Genomic DNA, 14,934 nt, shown 5'->3' with positions numbered 1-14,934 from the left:
AAGCAGCAAGCACTATTCCGTGATATGCTGAGTCTTCTTTATCATATCGGCAGATAAACCCAACAACAGAAAATTCAACTAGAAAAAGAATTAAATTATGTGCAAGCAAAACTAATACACTTGGTGGTGTTTGTTGTTGTTGTTGTTTTTTATTGTGTTAGGTTTTTCTACCCCAGCCAGGACTAAAAGCCCTGCCTACCAGTTACTGCTGACAGCTGCAGTTCGAGCTCCCTGGCAACCCACAGCCCGTAACTAGCTCATGTCTCCTCACCTAGGGACCAGACATCTTTCACACGGTGTTAGCCAAGCAGTCAGGAAACTCTCACAGCTCTGTACTGGTGTCAGCAGGCACACAAATACAAATGCCCACCAGTGACAATTCAGCAGTAGATGTGCTTGCACAGGAGTTGCTCTTTCCACGTCGTTCAATAGATCTGTGGAGTCTTTTGTAGAAAAAACAAAACGTGCTCTTCCATGTGACTATTGGTTTGTAACTGCAGGGTTTCCAGACTCAGTGGAGTACAAGCACAAGTTTCACTAAACCTGGGCAGATATAGTCAAAAACACATCATAACAAGTTTCTTGAAACCATAATAGCCAGTTACATAATTCATTCTGTAGTTCTATTACTCATCCCACAAGGCTAATCGTTCTGCCATCCCCACAAGATACCTGAATAGTTATGATCTCATCCTAACTGCTGTAGTAACTGCTGCAAAAATCAGGTCACTAGATGCCAAATCAAGAGGTCCTTAACTGAGAGAGATTTTACACTTCCGAAGGTATCACCCATTAATACACCTATATCAACAGCTCTCACAAAAATCTCTCCCTGTTCCGTACTGAAAGCCAATTAAGGAAACAACAGATCTGTTAAGTCATGGGGAGGGGTAGGTATACATTTAATACCTCCATAACTGCTGCTGCAAGGCAGCCACGAGGATGTAATAATTAGCAGTATGCTATTTAAGTACATACAAACAGAGTTGGCGGGTACTGATGGGTTACTAGGCAGTAAAGTTAAAAAAAAACATGCATGGAAAACAGTCGTTAAGCAAAAAGTTTCAGTGCTGTAAAACCTGACCATCTTCTGAAAACACAGGAAACTTTAAAGGCAGATTTGCCAGCTCTGCTTGTCAAGTGACAGCATTTTCTTCCCTTCAGCAAGTTGCCTTGCTTCTGTTCGGAACTTGAAAATCATTCTAGTGGGAGGTTAGATTGAAACTCCTTTTTTTATAAAAATATCTCCCTTCACAGTCTTTCCTGGTATTTCTCAGTTCTCAATTTAAAAAAGTAATTCTACAACACATTCTCTGAAACACCTAATATAAATATACCAAAGCTCACAGTCTTTAATGAGTGTTACATTAAAAACGAACAAGGACTGTAAAAATCATGTGCCACTACTGCCCTCATTCGGGAGAAATCTGAATCTGACATTCTCTTTCTTGTAAGACCATGGTTTTCCACACAATTACTTTTATCAGTAGTTTTGATATTAACGATTTGAGCATACACACTGTCCTTTACACTTCATTTCAACTTGAAGTATCCTCTCACAACAAGGTAGTTTTCTATTAGATCTCTGAACAAAACAGGGAGAAAAGGCTGCCAGTGCACTAAAACAAAAACAAAATAAGAAGCCCACAGCATTTGGTTAGACACAAGTAATCACAAGCACCTGACAAAGTGCTGACTCTGTTTATACACAAATGCAAGTACCGTATAAAAAATGGAACGAGAAAAAAAAAAAAATCCAAGCTGAAAACAGCTCAGATTCAGATGACTAAGATTTTTTAAATCAGAGAAAGCAGAGAAGTAGAGGGATAAATTACGAGAAAGAATTGGTTGTCCACAATTTTAAAGAAATTTATGCATCACAAACAATAAAGGGCCAATTCAGTTTACAGGAGCAGAAGAAATCCAATGGACTCAGCCCACTGACACAGTAAAAGCATAATGATCAACAACAGAAACACTGATGAAATACTGCTTTGCTCTCCCCTTTTAAGTGAGAGTAGATGGTAGTGCTATCAAAATCATTTCACATTTTAACCACAAAAAAAAAAAATCGTGTGTTAAAATTTGATTTATAGAAAAACCAGTTGAAATGACTCAGTTCCACAAAACACACATTTGTATAGAGCATTCCATGGTATGAAGGCAGATTTCTAAGCACTCCTAAACAAGCTAGAGTCATGCTAATATTTAAAGGTGACAAACTAGAAATACAGTGTGATAAGTCTAAATCAATCCTTGGTAATATCACAAAATATCACATTTTTTCTTATATCAATGCCCTATCCATTCAGGCCACTTCACATGAAAGCCAAGTGAATCATCCCTTTCAGACTGGTAGCCCAGTCTCTAAAACAGGCAGCAGACTGTAAGATTCACAAGCTAAATTTTAAGAGCTTTGTCTTCAGTGCTGCTTTCTACAGAATTCAGCTTTGCCTTAGAACTTGTAAGGGGGAAGGGAACACAGAGAGAAGTCAGTGAGATTGCTCAGACACATTTTCAATATAAAATAAATAAATAAATAAAATCATTGGTGCATTTTTATCGAGCACAGCCAGCAGCTTTGTCCAGCTGTGAGTGAGTTGCAGGGCACTTACCCCCACTATATAATTACTGACTATTTTTATGGTTATTTGAGCCTGAGCAAAGTAATGTGAAAAAGACCAATGACCAAAAAGCTTTTAATCCCAAATACTGTAATCTAAGACAACTGTGCCAAAAATAAGTAGGAACACATATGGGCTTCTGGGCAGGGTAAGGTTGGCACTAAGGGAACTGCAGCAAGCTCTTCCCATCACCAATTTTCAGAGGGCCTCTACAACCTGTTTATTTAAAAACAAAACTGAAAAGTAACATACTACCTTTGCCTCCCTCTGGGATCTGCTTTCCAAATGGGCAGCACCACCTGAACAGCACAACAGGGCTCATGTTTACCTCAGAGACCATGCTGTCACTCCAGCTTTGTCTGACATTTTACATTCACACATGAAGAAACGATGACTATTTCTGGACTGCAAAATACTGTCTGAAGGACAGACAGATTATATACCATGCATTCTAAAGTGGTAGGTTGCTATGGTTTCCCACTGCAAGAACAAAATTCTCCTCATTAGGTTATCTAAAGATCTCCTCTACTAAACCAAAATTGTCCGTCAGGGAGGCAGACTGTCCTTTAATCATAGCTCTCTCTTTGTGAAATTCAGTCCATTTGCTCCTAAAACAGCTTTTGAAAAGGATGCAGCCCCGCATATGAAGTGAAATATCCTAATGCTTCAGTTACAGGCTGTGTACTAACTGCTGGGCTTCCACAATAGCAGGGACACTGACTTGCAAGCTGCAGCCCTCTAAATCTATGGTAAGTAAAAAGATATTTATCTCTTGCTTGTTAAAACTACTACCTGGACTACTTCATTTGTCTAAACTACTTAATTCACTTAGTTGGTAAAGCACAATGACAATTACAATCAACTAGTACACCCTCTTAACATGAAAAATCTAATAGGAAGCAAACTGTATTATCTTAAAACCCATGTATCACTGCTTACCAGGGCACATAAAGAGCTAGATATTGTAGTCTGACATGAATCAATCTTCTATATATTCTGATTATTTATGTGCCAATTTGCAGAGTGTGACAGAGCTCCACTTTTGAGAGAAACAGCAGCAAGAATTATTGGAGGATGGGGTTCAGCAAGATATGAGGCTGGCTTGGAGACTTTCCCTTCCACTTAAAGGCACTCATTGGATCTAACCCTTAAAGATACTATTTCACTTCAATCCAAAATGTTAGAAAAAATAATATGTTTGAGTTGAATCTGCTTTCTAAGCTCATTTGCCATGCTGCTGCTAAAGCTAGGCCAAGAAACCACTCACATGCAACTAGGGACAACAGCCAAAACATGAGATTGAAAAAGCATGGACACATACCCCCAGTCCTTTAAAGTTGAAGGGAATAAAAAAGAATTCACATTAGAACTGTTAAACAGTTACGTATCTCAATCAAAAAGCTTAAAATAACTTACCATGGAGCTCATTATTCACTACTGTATCTTAGTTAACAGCTCTTGAGATTGGATGGAGCTAGAGTCAGAAGGAAATAGCTTAAGCTATAACTATTTCTCTGTAGTGAAACCAAGATGTTATTTAGTATAAAAACACTGGCCTAAGGATTAGGTCCTAGGAGTGTAGAGAAGGGTCAGTTCAGAACCAATGTGAGTGAAATATGGGAAACCTAACCTAGTATTTCAATTTTTCTTTCCCTAATATTTGTGACAAAAAAATAAATGAATTCCACTGAATGATGCTGCCACTGTTGTATTTCTGTGGGGGGATGCCTTCAGTAGGCCACATTTTCAGCTATTTTTACTGTGTACTACATGATTCATCTATGATTTGCCACTCAAAACCAAGGATACTTATCTACTCTGTCTCTTTGGGTTCATCAACCAAGCATGGAATAAACAATTTCCAGGTACTGTTTTCAGGGAACTCTTTTCAAACATTTTCAGGTCCCTGAGCCATCAACTGGTCTTTCAAGTTACATTCACATAAGGTTTATTTAAAAGCACTTTTTTTTTTTTTCCCTAAAGACATTACTGAATTCAATGATGCTGCATCCTAATACTTTTTTCTTAACAAATCAGTTGGACTGAAACATAACTAATGGCTTCAAGGTGGCAGAAAAGGCCAAATCATCTTATATAAGGTTCTGTAGCGCTGGAAGGAAGGAGCACACCACCAAGAGAAGGAAACACTAAACAAGCTTCCTCTTCCCAGCTTGCTGGTGGATATGTGGGCTCAAATCAAAAGGGAGAGGCAGATTTTGGATTCAGTTAATCGGTAATTGTCATTACATTCCACTAGAGGGGAGTGTCATTCAGTCCTTAGCCCTTGCAAGTAACTAGCTGAATTAACACTGCCTACCTTGGTCCCAACACCAGCTCTCCAGTGCATCCCTGGAGTGAAATCTTTTTAGACTTGTAGCGAGCATTCATGTAACCTGAAGCTCTGTTAATTCTTCTCTTGCCTTGCTGACCCATCCCATTGGCACTGGCAGACCCAACAAGCCTGTTAAACTGCCTGCTTGTAACCTCTCTGCAATTTAGATAAAACCAAAGTTGACAGCAAATCTCAGTAACCCTGCAAATTTGATAGCTCAGTTTCGCTACTGTGTAATTGATTCGATTTGGGCCCAGTTTTGGATAGACAGAAACATTTTATTATCACAATTGCACTACTGACATCCTTCTAAAAAAGTAAAAACAACATCACACAAACTAGGAATAGGCAAAGCCTGGAAAATAGCTTCTACCCTATTTGCCAAGTCTTTTCCTAGTATGAAGAACAGAAAAGGTCAGGCAATTTAAGCTTCTGCATTTTTATCCTAACTTACTTAAACTTTCTTGTAGGAAAAACACAATTATTTCAGAACACACTGCTCAATGTCTCCCTTTAACTGTTAGGAATACTGAAATTCAAATTAATTGCACAATTGACTAAAATTCCTCAAATTTACTTCCTTACTAACGAAGGAAGGTGATGCCTGTCCAGGAAGGCGGTTACAGGTAAGGATGATGGTACCAGCCTTTGGGTGCGATGTGACAGTGGAACACAACAGTTGGCTGTTAAAATAGCCTTAAATAAAGTATTTGGGGACTCTTAAAATAAATCCATGTTACAATCTCTTTAAGATTAAAAAAAAAAAAAGTCATCTGATATTTCCATATACATTTGGAGGACCTCTATCAGTTAAGAGTATTTCAATTTCTCACTTTTTCATAAAAAGGGAGCAATAATATGGTGCATGTATATTTGTAGGATTGAGAGTACCTAAGCAGTTGAATTTCCACTGTCAGTTCAACACTAAAATAAATTAAGACTCTTTTTCACTACACATAAGAAAGTCACAAGCCCAAAGAAAAGACTCTATTCCACAAACTCTAAACCTCATGTCAAGGTAGCAGCAACTCCACAACTCTGTCTTCTATTTTGAGAGAACTTCCCTTAGTTTCAATATCCCAGCAAACAAATTCATTGGTGTCCCATGAAAAACAGTGATTACCGTTTCTCAGGCACATTCTTCCTCCTGTCAGGATTTTGTGGACTTGTGGATTTTATTTTCTTTTAATCAAACCATAGTAGTTGGTTATTATTATTATTTGTTGTCTGCTCATAGCAAAGCTTTTCCATACTGTAACCAATCCCTATGCGCTGCATACTTTCTAGTTGCACTCTGCCTTTCTCAGGATGGAGTCTGCATTATTATGGGTCTCAGCATTCAGAGATACGGGCAATAGATTAATTTATTCCATGTTATACTAACACTTACAATTTAGCTCTCAATTCTTTCTCAAATCATTCCCAATATTCAGTATGCTGTGAGTACTGCTCAATTTTCAATGGACCTTTCTCAAACAGATTAGCCCAGATCAGCCTTTCCAAACTCAGCAAATTTTCTATTTACAAATTTGGGATTATCATTCACGCCCTCCCTTCATCCTGCTCCTGGTTTATTCATCAATGCAAACTCATCTGCTACTTTGTCAAAACAACAGTTTGCAGTCAAAACTTTTTTTTTTATCATCATAAAGAAAACTATGAATTGGTTACAAAGTTACCAGCCCATTATTCAGTTCTGTTTCCAGGTCATTCATGATCATCTCAAATATACATGTACATGCACCATACAACTCTGTTGGACTTTGGTCGTAAGCTTCCTGAAAAGTGAAAAATGACCATTTTCCTTTCGATTGGCTGGTAATTAATCATAAGAGGTTCGTTCTCTAAGGACAAACACACCTATCAGAAGGCCCAATATTCTTGCCTGTGGTAATAAATGCCATCAAATCCCTTTCAGAATTCAACATCTTTGAACAAGTCCAGAACCAAAGAGTAACTGATAAGCTTGAGGAGCGGTGATTTACCTGCTATGGAAGCCATGTGAACTCTTCCTTCATTTTCATTTCACTGCTGACTAGTTCTAGCTTTCCCAGAAACTTTAAGAAAATAAACCAATAAGGACATTTGCCAGTTTTGGTGCATTTGGTCTTGAAACTGATTTATGTAATAGACTGCAAAACACAAATAGCAAATTATCAGCTTCCTGAGTTCCTTTAGTCTCAAAAGGAAATGCTGTCTAGTGCTGGCAACTTATTATTCTTGTAAATTGATTGTTCAAAAAAGTTTTTTGTATTCAGAGTTTGGTCTGAGACAAGATTTCTGAGTAAAGAAAAAAATACATATTCTGTAAAGAAATAAGGACATCAAGAGTGCAAGGAACTATTTTCACATTTCTACTATGATCTCTTGATTCTTTTGTTGTTGTGCTGGTGTTGTTTTTTTGTTTGTTTGTTTGTTTGTTTTCCCCACTCATGAACCTTAAAGACTGGCAAATTTTCTGCTTTTAACAATGTCTGCAGCATTTACTAAGAATCATGCTGGCTTTTTCTGAAAACTGGTAGATGTTTGTTATGCATTTTTAGACACATAATGCCAAAAATATATACTTCAGTGTTCAAAAACACAAGCAACTCTTGTTCACCCCTCAAGGGTTCTTGGGTTCATCCTATAATACATCTGGAGTGCTTTTATACCTGAGACAAAAAAAAAAACAATCAATTACATGTTAGTTCTGAAAGCTTTGTATAAGAGACAAAAATACTCTTCCACTCTTTACAGAAGATATTGGCAGTTAGTTGCATTCATATCCAAACCATTTGCTTCTTTAAACTGGTAATCCTCATGGGCTGTATTGGTACAGCGGTTTTGTTGTTTTGGGGACTTTTTTGGGGTGTGTGTTTGGTTTTGGAGCATGAGCAGATTGCTTATGACTGTTTAACTGTTCTGTTTCCCAACAAAAAATAAATGTACTCTATTACCTTCTTACCATAGATACCATTTTAGCAACCTACCGCTACTTGAGATTACAAACTAATCAGCATCTCAGTTATAACCCATCATATTTGGAAACCACTATTTAGTTCTGCCACTTGTTGTAAATCCTTCTCTTACTGAGAAGCACTGTGTTTGGCTTTAAAACTATGTAAACCCCAGCAAATGCTGGGCATGTCAAAAGAAAAGCAATGTGTAAAAATTGTTATTTTGAGTGGTCTTGACTCACAGAGCTAAAAGAAATACTGTAATTTAGCAATTACGTGCCAGTTAATGTTGTCAGTAAGAATTTCTGGATTTGAACCAACTAGAGCCATTGGAGATGCTTCAATCTCAGTTAATATCACAAAAATCTCAGTAGAGATATTAGGCCATAAAATACAAGAGCTCTCTGTGGGCCAGTATAAGACAACAAACCACATATTTCTATTATATTAAGATAAAATCAATAGTATCCACAAATTGGTGATCAAGGCTAGTCCAGAACAATTAGCGCGTTACCAGTATGCCTAGATCAACAGTACAGCATCCACATAGTTGCTTGAAAGCTTTTGTCTGCAAACAAACCAAAAAAAAAAAAAAAAAAAATCAACGTCATACTGTCTTGTAATGACTAAAATATTCAAATACTTCTCTGTGAACAAAACACACTGTCCATAGACTACTCATCACAGAATGAATGAAAATAAACATACACACCTTTGCAGCCTTATTAGTAATTACAAGTCCCTAGTCTCAGCTTCCCCAGTCTATTCAAGGAATCACTTTGTGTTCTGAAACCAGCTGATGATGCTGTTCCTGGAGAAGTTATCCTGAATCTTCTCAAATTGAGAGGAAATATCTAGCTAAAAATTAAGGGCAGAGAAGTTGTAACCATGAAGAGCTGAGGACTGCTGGTAGTTACCAATTTCCCACAGAAGTCCACAAAGTTTCATATCCCACACCATTTTCTGCAAGGACAGCTTGTATATACTACTTCTTCATGATGTCTGTTGAATGTCTTCAGGGCTGGGGAAGAGGAGTGTCAAACAGCAAAGAAATTTTATAAATAATTTTCAACTTAAATACCTTTTGGAGAAAATAAGGTTGTTTTTGTAATTCACTGAATTAAAGTAACTTGCATAGATCACAATAAACATCAGCAAGCATACAAATCAGACACTAGCTAAATACAAGAGACAGGAGCATTTGGATTACATGATATTCAAATACACTAGTAAAACTAATAGATTGCTATTTTCCCTACTCAAAACTGTTTTGTGCATTATCACTGCAAACAAGGTGGAAAACCATGCAATAGTCTGCTTCACTTGGCAGTTTCACTTAAGTATACAGTAAGAAGTGTTCCAGTTTGAAAATCTAGCTATCCTGTTATAACATCTTAAATTTTCTTCATTAACATAAGAGGAAAAGGAATCACAGAATGAATATTTGACTAGGATCAGTATAAGAACATCAAGCAATACTTAATTACAACTTTTATATCCATTATAGGTTTTGGTGTTTATGGGAAGTGTTAAAATGTACATGTTCCATCTGGCCAAGTGACTTTCTCCCTTTTGATTTATAGCAAGGAATAGTGCAGCACATTACCTTTTGTTTTTTGGCTTGCAGAGTTCTGGTTTAAAGGCTGAAGAATGCAATGGAAAGGAATTTCAGTGAAATCACACTCCTTAATGTATCAATGTCAGGACTATAGGACGTCACTCTGTGAACCCTATGGCCTTTCTTTTCAAACGAAATTCAGACAAGTAAATCCTTTACATTTAGAGCTAGATATATAAATACCTTTGAGACCTGTATCTATATGAGCTTAAACAAGGTCTTTGAAATTAGAATCACAGTTTTCCCATGGCTATGCTGGACTTAAAGTTATGAAGAGACTTGCCCAGAAGCAGATCCAAATGGCTGAGAAACTTGTCTCTTGAGCCTCCCAGGCCATACGCACAAGCACTCACACTTGAATCCAGCCAAAAGCTTTTTACTCTCTCCTCTGACACGTTTGATATAACAAGCCTCAGTAAAGGAGTCATGCCAGACAAAGTAAGTGTCATATAGGGTTTCACATGTGCTAGGGAGGCTTCACCTCTTCCTTTTATTTCCCTTTCTTTTCTCATGTGCACTTGTTTACAACAATGCTAATGAATTAACTCAAAACAACAGTTATTGCAATGAGCCAACAAACACACCATAACTGACAATTGTAATCAAAACCCCGATTCTCCTCATGTGTGGGTTCTGAACTGTATATGAAACAAAAGAATATAAAGGGGACAATTCCAGGATTTTTAAAGATGTGTGTATATATATTTATTATGTTATTAAGATTAAAAAGATGACAGCAATCTTTCTCTTATAGGAATTCCAGCAAAAATAGTTTCAAGAAACCTTGTCCTAATTCTGATGCTATAGTCATAGAGCATCACATGATAAAGAGTGAAAAGCCAGCATTAACTTAAATAATTGTCTTGAGAAGAGGGTGATATTATACACAGAGGTCTATTTCCATAGAGAAAACATTATTTCCTACTCCCTGTCTTAGATTCTATAGACATTTTTTTATTTTTTTTTTTAATTAAGGTGGCAGTGTTGCACTGCTTCCTGATATTGTTCAGGCAAGTCAGTATCTGTCTGTAACTCAACACAAAATAACTGGTTTTATACTACAGCACAAATACCTCTAGCTGATAACAACAACAGGTTTATAGACTCCAAAGCACTCAATTATAGGGTCTGTCCTCTACCTGTTTATTATCAACACTTGATTTTGTCCAGGATGGCTTACAAAAAAAGGAGGCCCAATATATTTGGGCAAATATATAGGTTTGGGTCTGCTTGTTTCAAACTGCTCCATAAAGAAAAATACATAGGCGAATTGTGAGTATCACTTAACATACAGGAGAATGATGAGAGCTGGATGTTAAAAAGTACTAAGAATTTATCACAAAAACCTGTTTTACACAAAAGCTCTTTTGTTTATAAGATGCATAGGACTTTTCCCTTTAATACAAGGTTTTTCTAAACACAGTGAAGTGGAAAGCACACAGGTCTTTTGCTAAAAATCAGACAAAAATTTTAAGGATGAATTCATAAGGATTCACAAACCAGGTGGCAGCCCCACCACACCAGGGAGGACAAGCCAGAAGCTGGGGACAGCCACAGCATGGGCAGGGCAGGGCAGGGCCCCTACTAGTATCACACAGGGAGCAGCATGGGGCTGGTGGCAGCCAAGGGCCCCGATACTAGTCCTGTGGTTAACAGACAGGTGAGAAGTACCAACACAAGCCTAGGGTCGGTGTGGAAACCAAATCACCAGGTCTGCATGACCATAGAGCTTCCTACACTGCAGTTCTGAGCGTAAATGAGGCTCCTGGGCCCATGTGCAGGGAGCTGGGGGGATGGAAATCCCAGGTGAGGATGGTCCACATCATTACAACCTGCTGGTGCTCTCAGGGCCCTGACAGTGGGGATTAAACAGGCATTTACACAGACTTCTGAACGACATATAGATGGGTTAAATAGAAGATGGGTGAAGATGTCACTCCCACAAGTACCTGCTCTGCTTCCATGGCAGGCTTCCTGCCTGCCTGGTGGTGGTCCCAGGACCTCTATTCTACCACACTCCTCAGCCTGCAGGAGCTGATGTGCAGGGGTGGGTGAGCCTTCAGCCAGCAGAGCCACTGAGGAGAAACCAGGACAGCCTTGCCTCAAGCATGGCAACCACCAAAGACACCTGGAAGAGCAGAAGTACACCCTTAGCTATTCAGTCTTAATCCTCTATCGCACACCTGCCAGAACTAATAGGGAAGAGCTGCAGCACAGAAGCAGTTAGTGGTGCCCTCAAGTTGTGCTGCTACCCTCTTGAAGCATCTTCCACCCACCCAGCAGACTGCAGAGCAGGTGGAGAGCGTGCACTTGCTTCAGGTACTTTAGTGTAACAAGTGTGGCACCATGGAGCAAGCCACTTGTCACAGCTGCTGCCCAAGTAGAAGGGATATTAACAACTTGCACTGATTAAGACACTTTGGGCTTCTACTTTTTAAGTGTCTAAGTCCTAGGAATGCTTTTAATCAACACCTGTAACATTGCATTTAATGGACATGAACTGGTTTCCCTTAGTGCTGCTTCAGTCCAGAACCATTATCACAAGAACACTAAATGGGCCAGAGGTTCCAGCTGCTGTCAGTGGCTTCCAATCAGGCCCACAGCCCACTGCTCGTTAGAGTTTTCAGGCTATTTTTAACACCAATTTAAGAAATAAAAGCTATTTAAAACAAGCAGCATAAAAAGAAGTATCATTTGCTTCAGATGATTATTATGTGCATAGTAATGGCAGGAAGACTACTGCAAATGTTTTCCAACTCTTAAAAAGAAGAACACTTCCTTTCCTCAATATGTAATTTTGAATTTTAATTTAGATAACTCAGATTATTTACTGGCAACAAAAAATGCATATTCATGAGGTCTGATTTACTATAATCTTTATTTCTGATGTTCTGCATCTGTGAATACTTGACGTACTTGAGTTTGCATTCATGGGCAATTATACAGGAATATCAGAGTAGCAACAGATTGATTTGTAGTTAGGAGTTTATAGCAGAGGCAGCCAATCTGTTTTCTTTCAGAAGGACTGTGTCTTGAGATGTGGGACTGATGCTTCCACCTTCATTTTTAAACAAATAACTTTTTCTTTTCTACTCAAGATACAAATCAAGGTCATTATAAATGAGGGTCACACAAAGGATTTTTAGAGTTATTCACTTCACCAGTAGTAAGCAAATGTCTGACGAAAAAAGTTACATATATAGCAAGTGGAAACAGAAAAGCTGGATCCTATATAAGTGAGTAGTGCTTCCGAGGGGATGTTAGACACACTCTTTTGGACATCCTGCCTTTGCACCCAACGACTCTCTCAAGTTCCCTCATGCTGATTTCCACTGAGCCTTCTAGAAATCCAAGCACTTAGTATGCAAAATACGTTTTTTCTTAAACTCTACTTCTCTAACCAAGCTTTTTTTTTTCTGGTCTTACCTTTCTTGTTAATCATTGCAGCTTTCTAAAGTACAAAGTTTCTTCTAATAAAACAAACTTTTATTAATTTAATAGGGAGAATGAAAGAAATTGATAATAAACCAGTGATAGGTACAAAGGGAGGAAACAGGATGAATACAGCTTTTGACAAATATATTTAGTAAATAAGACAAAAGTCATTGATGCACAAACAGTCACTCTCAGTTTTACACTTACACTCCTTTGCATGAAGGAGCACAGCTGCACAGGCAAGCTCTCCCTCCTCTTCCCCTCCTTGTGTGACAACCCAACACTGAGCTCTGGCCATGACAGTGGTCAACATACAAAGGGGGAAGGTGCCCAAGCTGCTTTCAATGTCAATTTTGAATCACTGTTTTTAGAGGAACAGAGGCTAACAGCTGCTTCGGTCTTGCTGTCAGCCAACTGGCTACCCTAACAAGCCCCTGATACTGCTACAACCTGCTGTACTTCCTGGAGCGTTTCCTTACCTAATGAAAGAGTGAGTTACTTGGAATACTGCTTCCTCTGTCACACACAGGAATCATCCTCTCCTTGGGCTGGCAAGGACACCTAGTGGTCGTTTAGGATCTCACTGCCACGCTAGATCTGCTAAGAATTAGATGTCAGTTTCTGCTAAAAACCTGACCGTCATTCTGCCTTATTTCTCACTCCATGGCAATACAAGCGTTTACTGACCACCTCCTGCACATAGGTGCAAGCAAAGGAACAGGACGCAGGAAGATGGAAAACAATGGAATGACATGACTCAGATTTTACCTGACCTTGGCTGCCTTGTAGTGACAAGTTAAAAGAAAGAAGACATTCAAGACTGCTGCAGAAATTTTGCGCAGGAAAGCTATGGTGCAACATTTTTTAAAGCTCCTCTTCTGGGTGGATATATTGATATTAGAGAAGAACTACAGCGAGAGCTACAGTGAGAGAGAAAAGTCATGTAAAGGCTTTAAAGCTCAGAAAAGTATAGTTTTGAAACCACATCCTGAAACAGTTGGAAACTGAATGCTTCAGTCTCGCTTCCCTTCACTCCTGGCTGTCTCAGCAGGCAGCCACAGCAGGAGGCAAGAGAAAGCCCCAGCTCCTGGGCTCATGATGCAAACACCACCAGGCTCACGCGGCTGCACCTCCCATCCACGCTCAGGGGCTCTCCGGGGAAGGAGGATCCTTCTCCACTGGTGCTGCAAATGTACCTGCAAGTCTTTTTTTAACAAACTTGGCATAAAGGATGTGGACAGACAGATGGTTTTGCTCCATGGTGTCAATTAACTTCACCTTATTTTCTCAAATATATAGGAAGCAACATAAGATTTTAGCTTTTTTTGTTTGTTTGTATGTTTCCATGAGCTAAATTGAAAACATCTCTGCATTTAAGCATTAAAAACACTGGTGGAGAAGTAAGTATCTACATGCATTAGATTTTTGCAGGCAACATAAATTGAAAAGAAACAAGATTTCTGAACTATAAAGAAATGAGATAAAGGATTCTCTCTCAAATAAATGCCAAGCAAAGTCAAGTTAGCCAGTGCTGTAAAGACAACCAGCTACAGAGTTCACATAAGCCATTCACTACACCAGCAACAGTTGAAATAAGTCTCGCTTGAGAATTTTAACTCTGTAGACAGTAGGAAGAAACAATTTTGTGCCCTTGCAGATAGATATTCATGACCTAATTCATATTGTATCTGTGCTGAACTCTTACAGCAGCTCCTAAGCAGAACTGAGAGGCACAGCAGCTTGTTCACCATGCTGCTGAGAAGGAAGTCCTTGGCCCTTGTATCCAACATTTGTGATGAAGAAAACAATTATCAATCTGTAGTGCCTTATGTAGCAATGTACTGACAGCATTTGTTGCCCTCGTTTGACAGTTTCAGTCCTGTTTACCAAATTAAAAATAAATGAATATGTATATTTAAAAAAAAAAAAAAAAGCTTACTTTCAGCATTTAAATATTATTTTGTTGTGTTCACATGGTAAAAACTT

The 14,934-nt window shown here is 38.6% G+C and overlaps 1 long non-coding RNA gene across 3 annotated transcripts in view; it reads right to left on the bottom strand.

The window, feature by feature from the left end:
* The window catches only part of LOC137864365 (uncharacterized), a 47,036-nt gene that overhangs the window by 29,718 nt on the left and 2,384 nt on the right, over nucleotides 1–14,934 (bottom strand). The window contains exons 1-5 of one of the 3 annotated variants that reach the window (XR_011101457.1): nucleotides 9,797–9,968; nucleotides 9,502–9,538; nucleotides 8,608–8,916; nucleotides 8,410–8,463; nucleotides 1,388–7,610 (exon numbers count right to left, since the gene is read on the bottom strand). This is a non-coding gene — a long non-coding RNA (uncharacterized lncRNA). Of the gene's footprint in view, nucleotides 1–1,387; nucleotides 7,611–8,409; nucleotides 8,464–8,607; nucleotides 8,917–9,501; nucleotides 9,539–9,796; nucleotides 9,969–11,462; nucleotides 11,642–14,934 lie in introns of those variants that run through there. The other 2 variants (XR_011101456.1, XR_011101458.1) reach the window with 2 other exon arrangements.

Source organism: Anas acuta, chromosome 14, assembly GCF_963932015.1.
Source record: "Anas acuta chromosome 14, bAnaAcu1.1, whole genome shotgun sequence".
Lineage (NCBI taxonomy): Eukaryota > Metazoa > Chordata > Aves > Anseriformes > Anatidae > Anas > Anas acuta.
The sequence above is the reverse complement of the archived record's forward strand: the minus strand, read 5'-3'. Positions and strand labels throughout refer to the sequence as shown.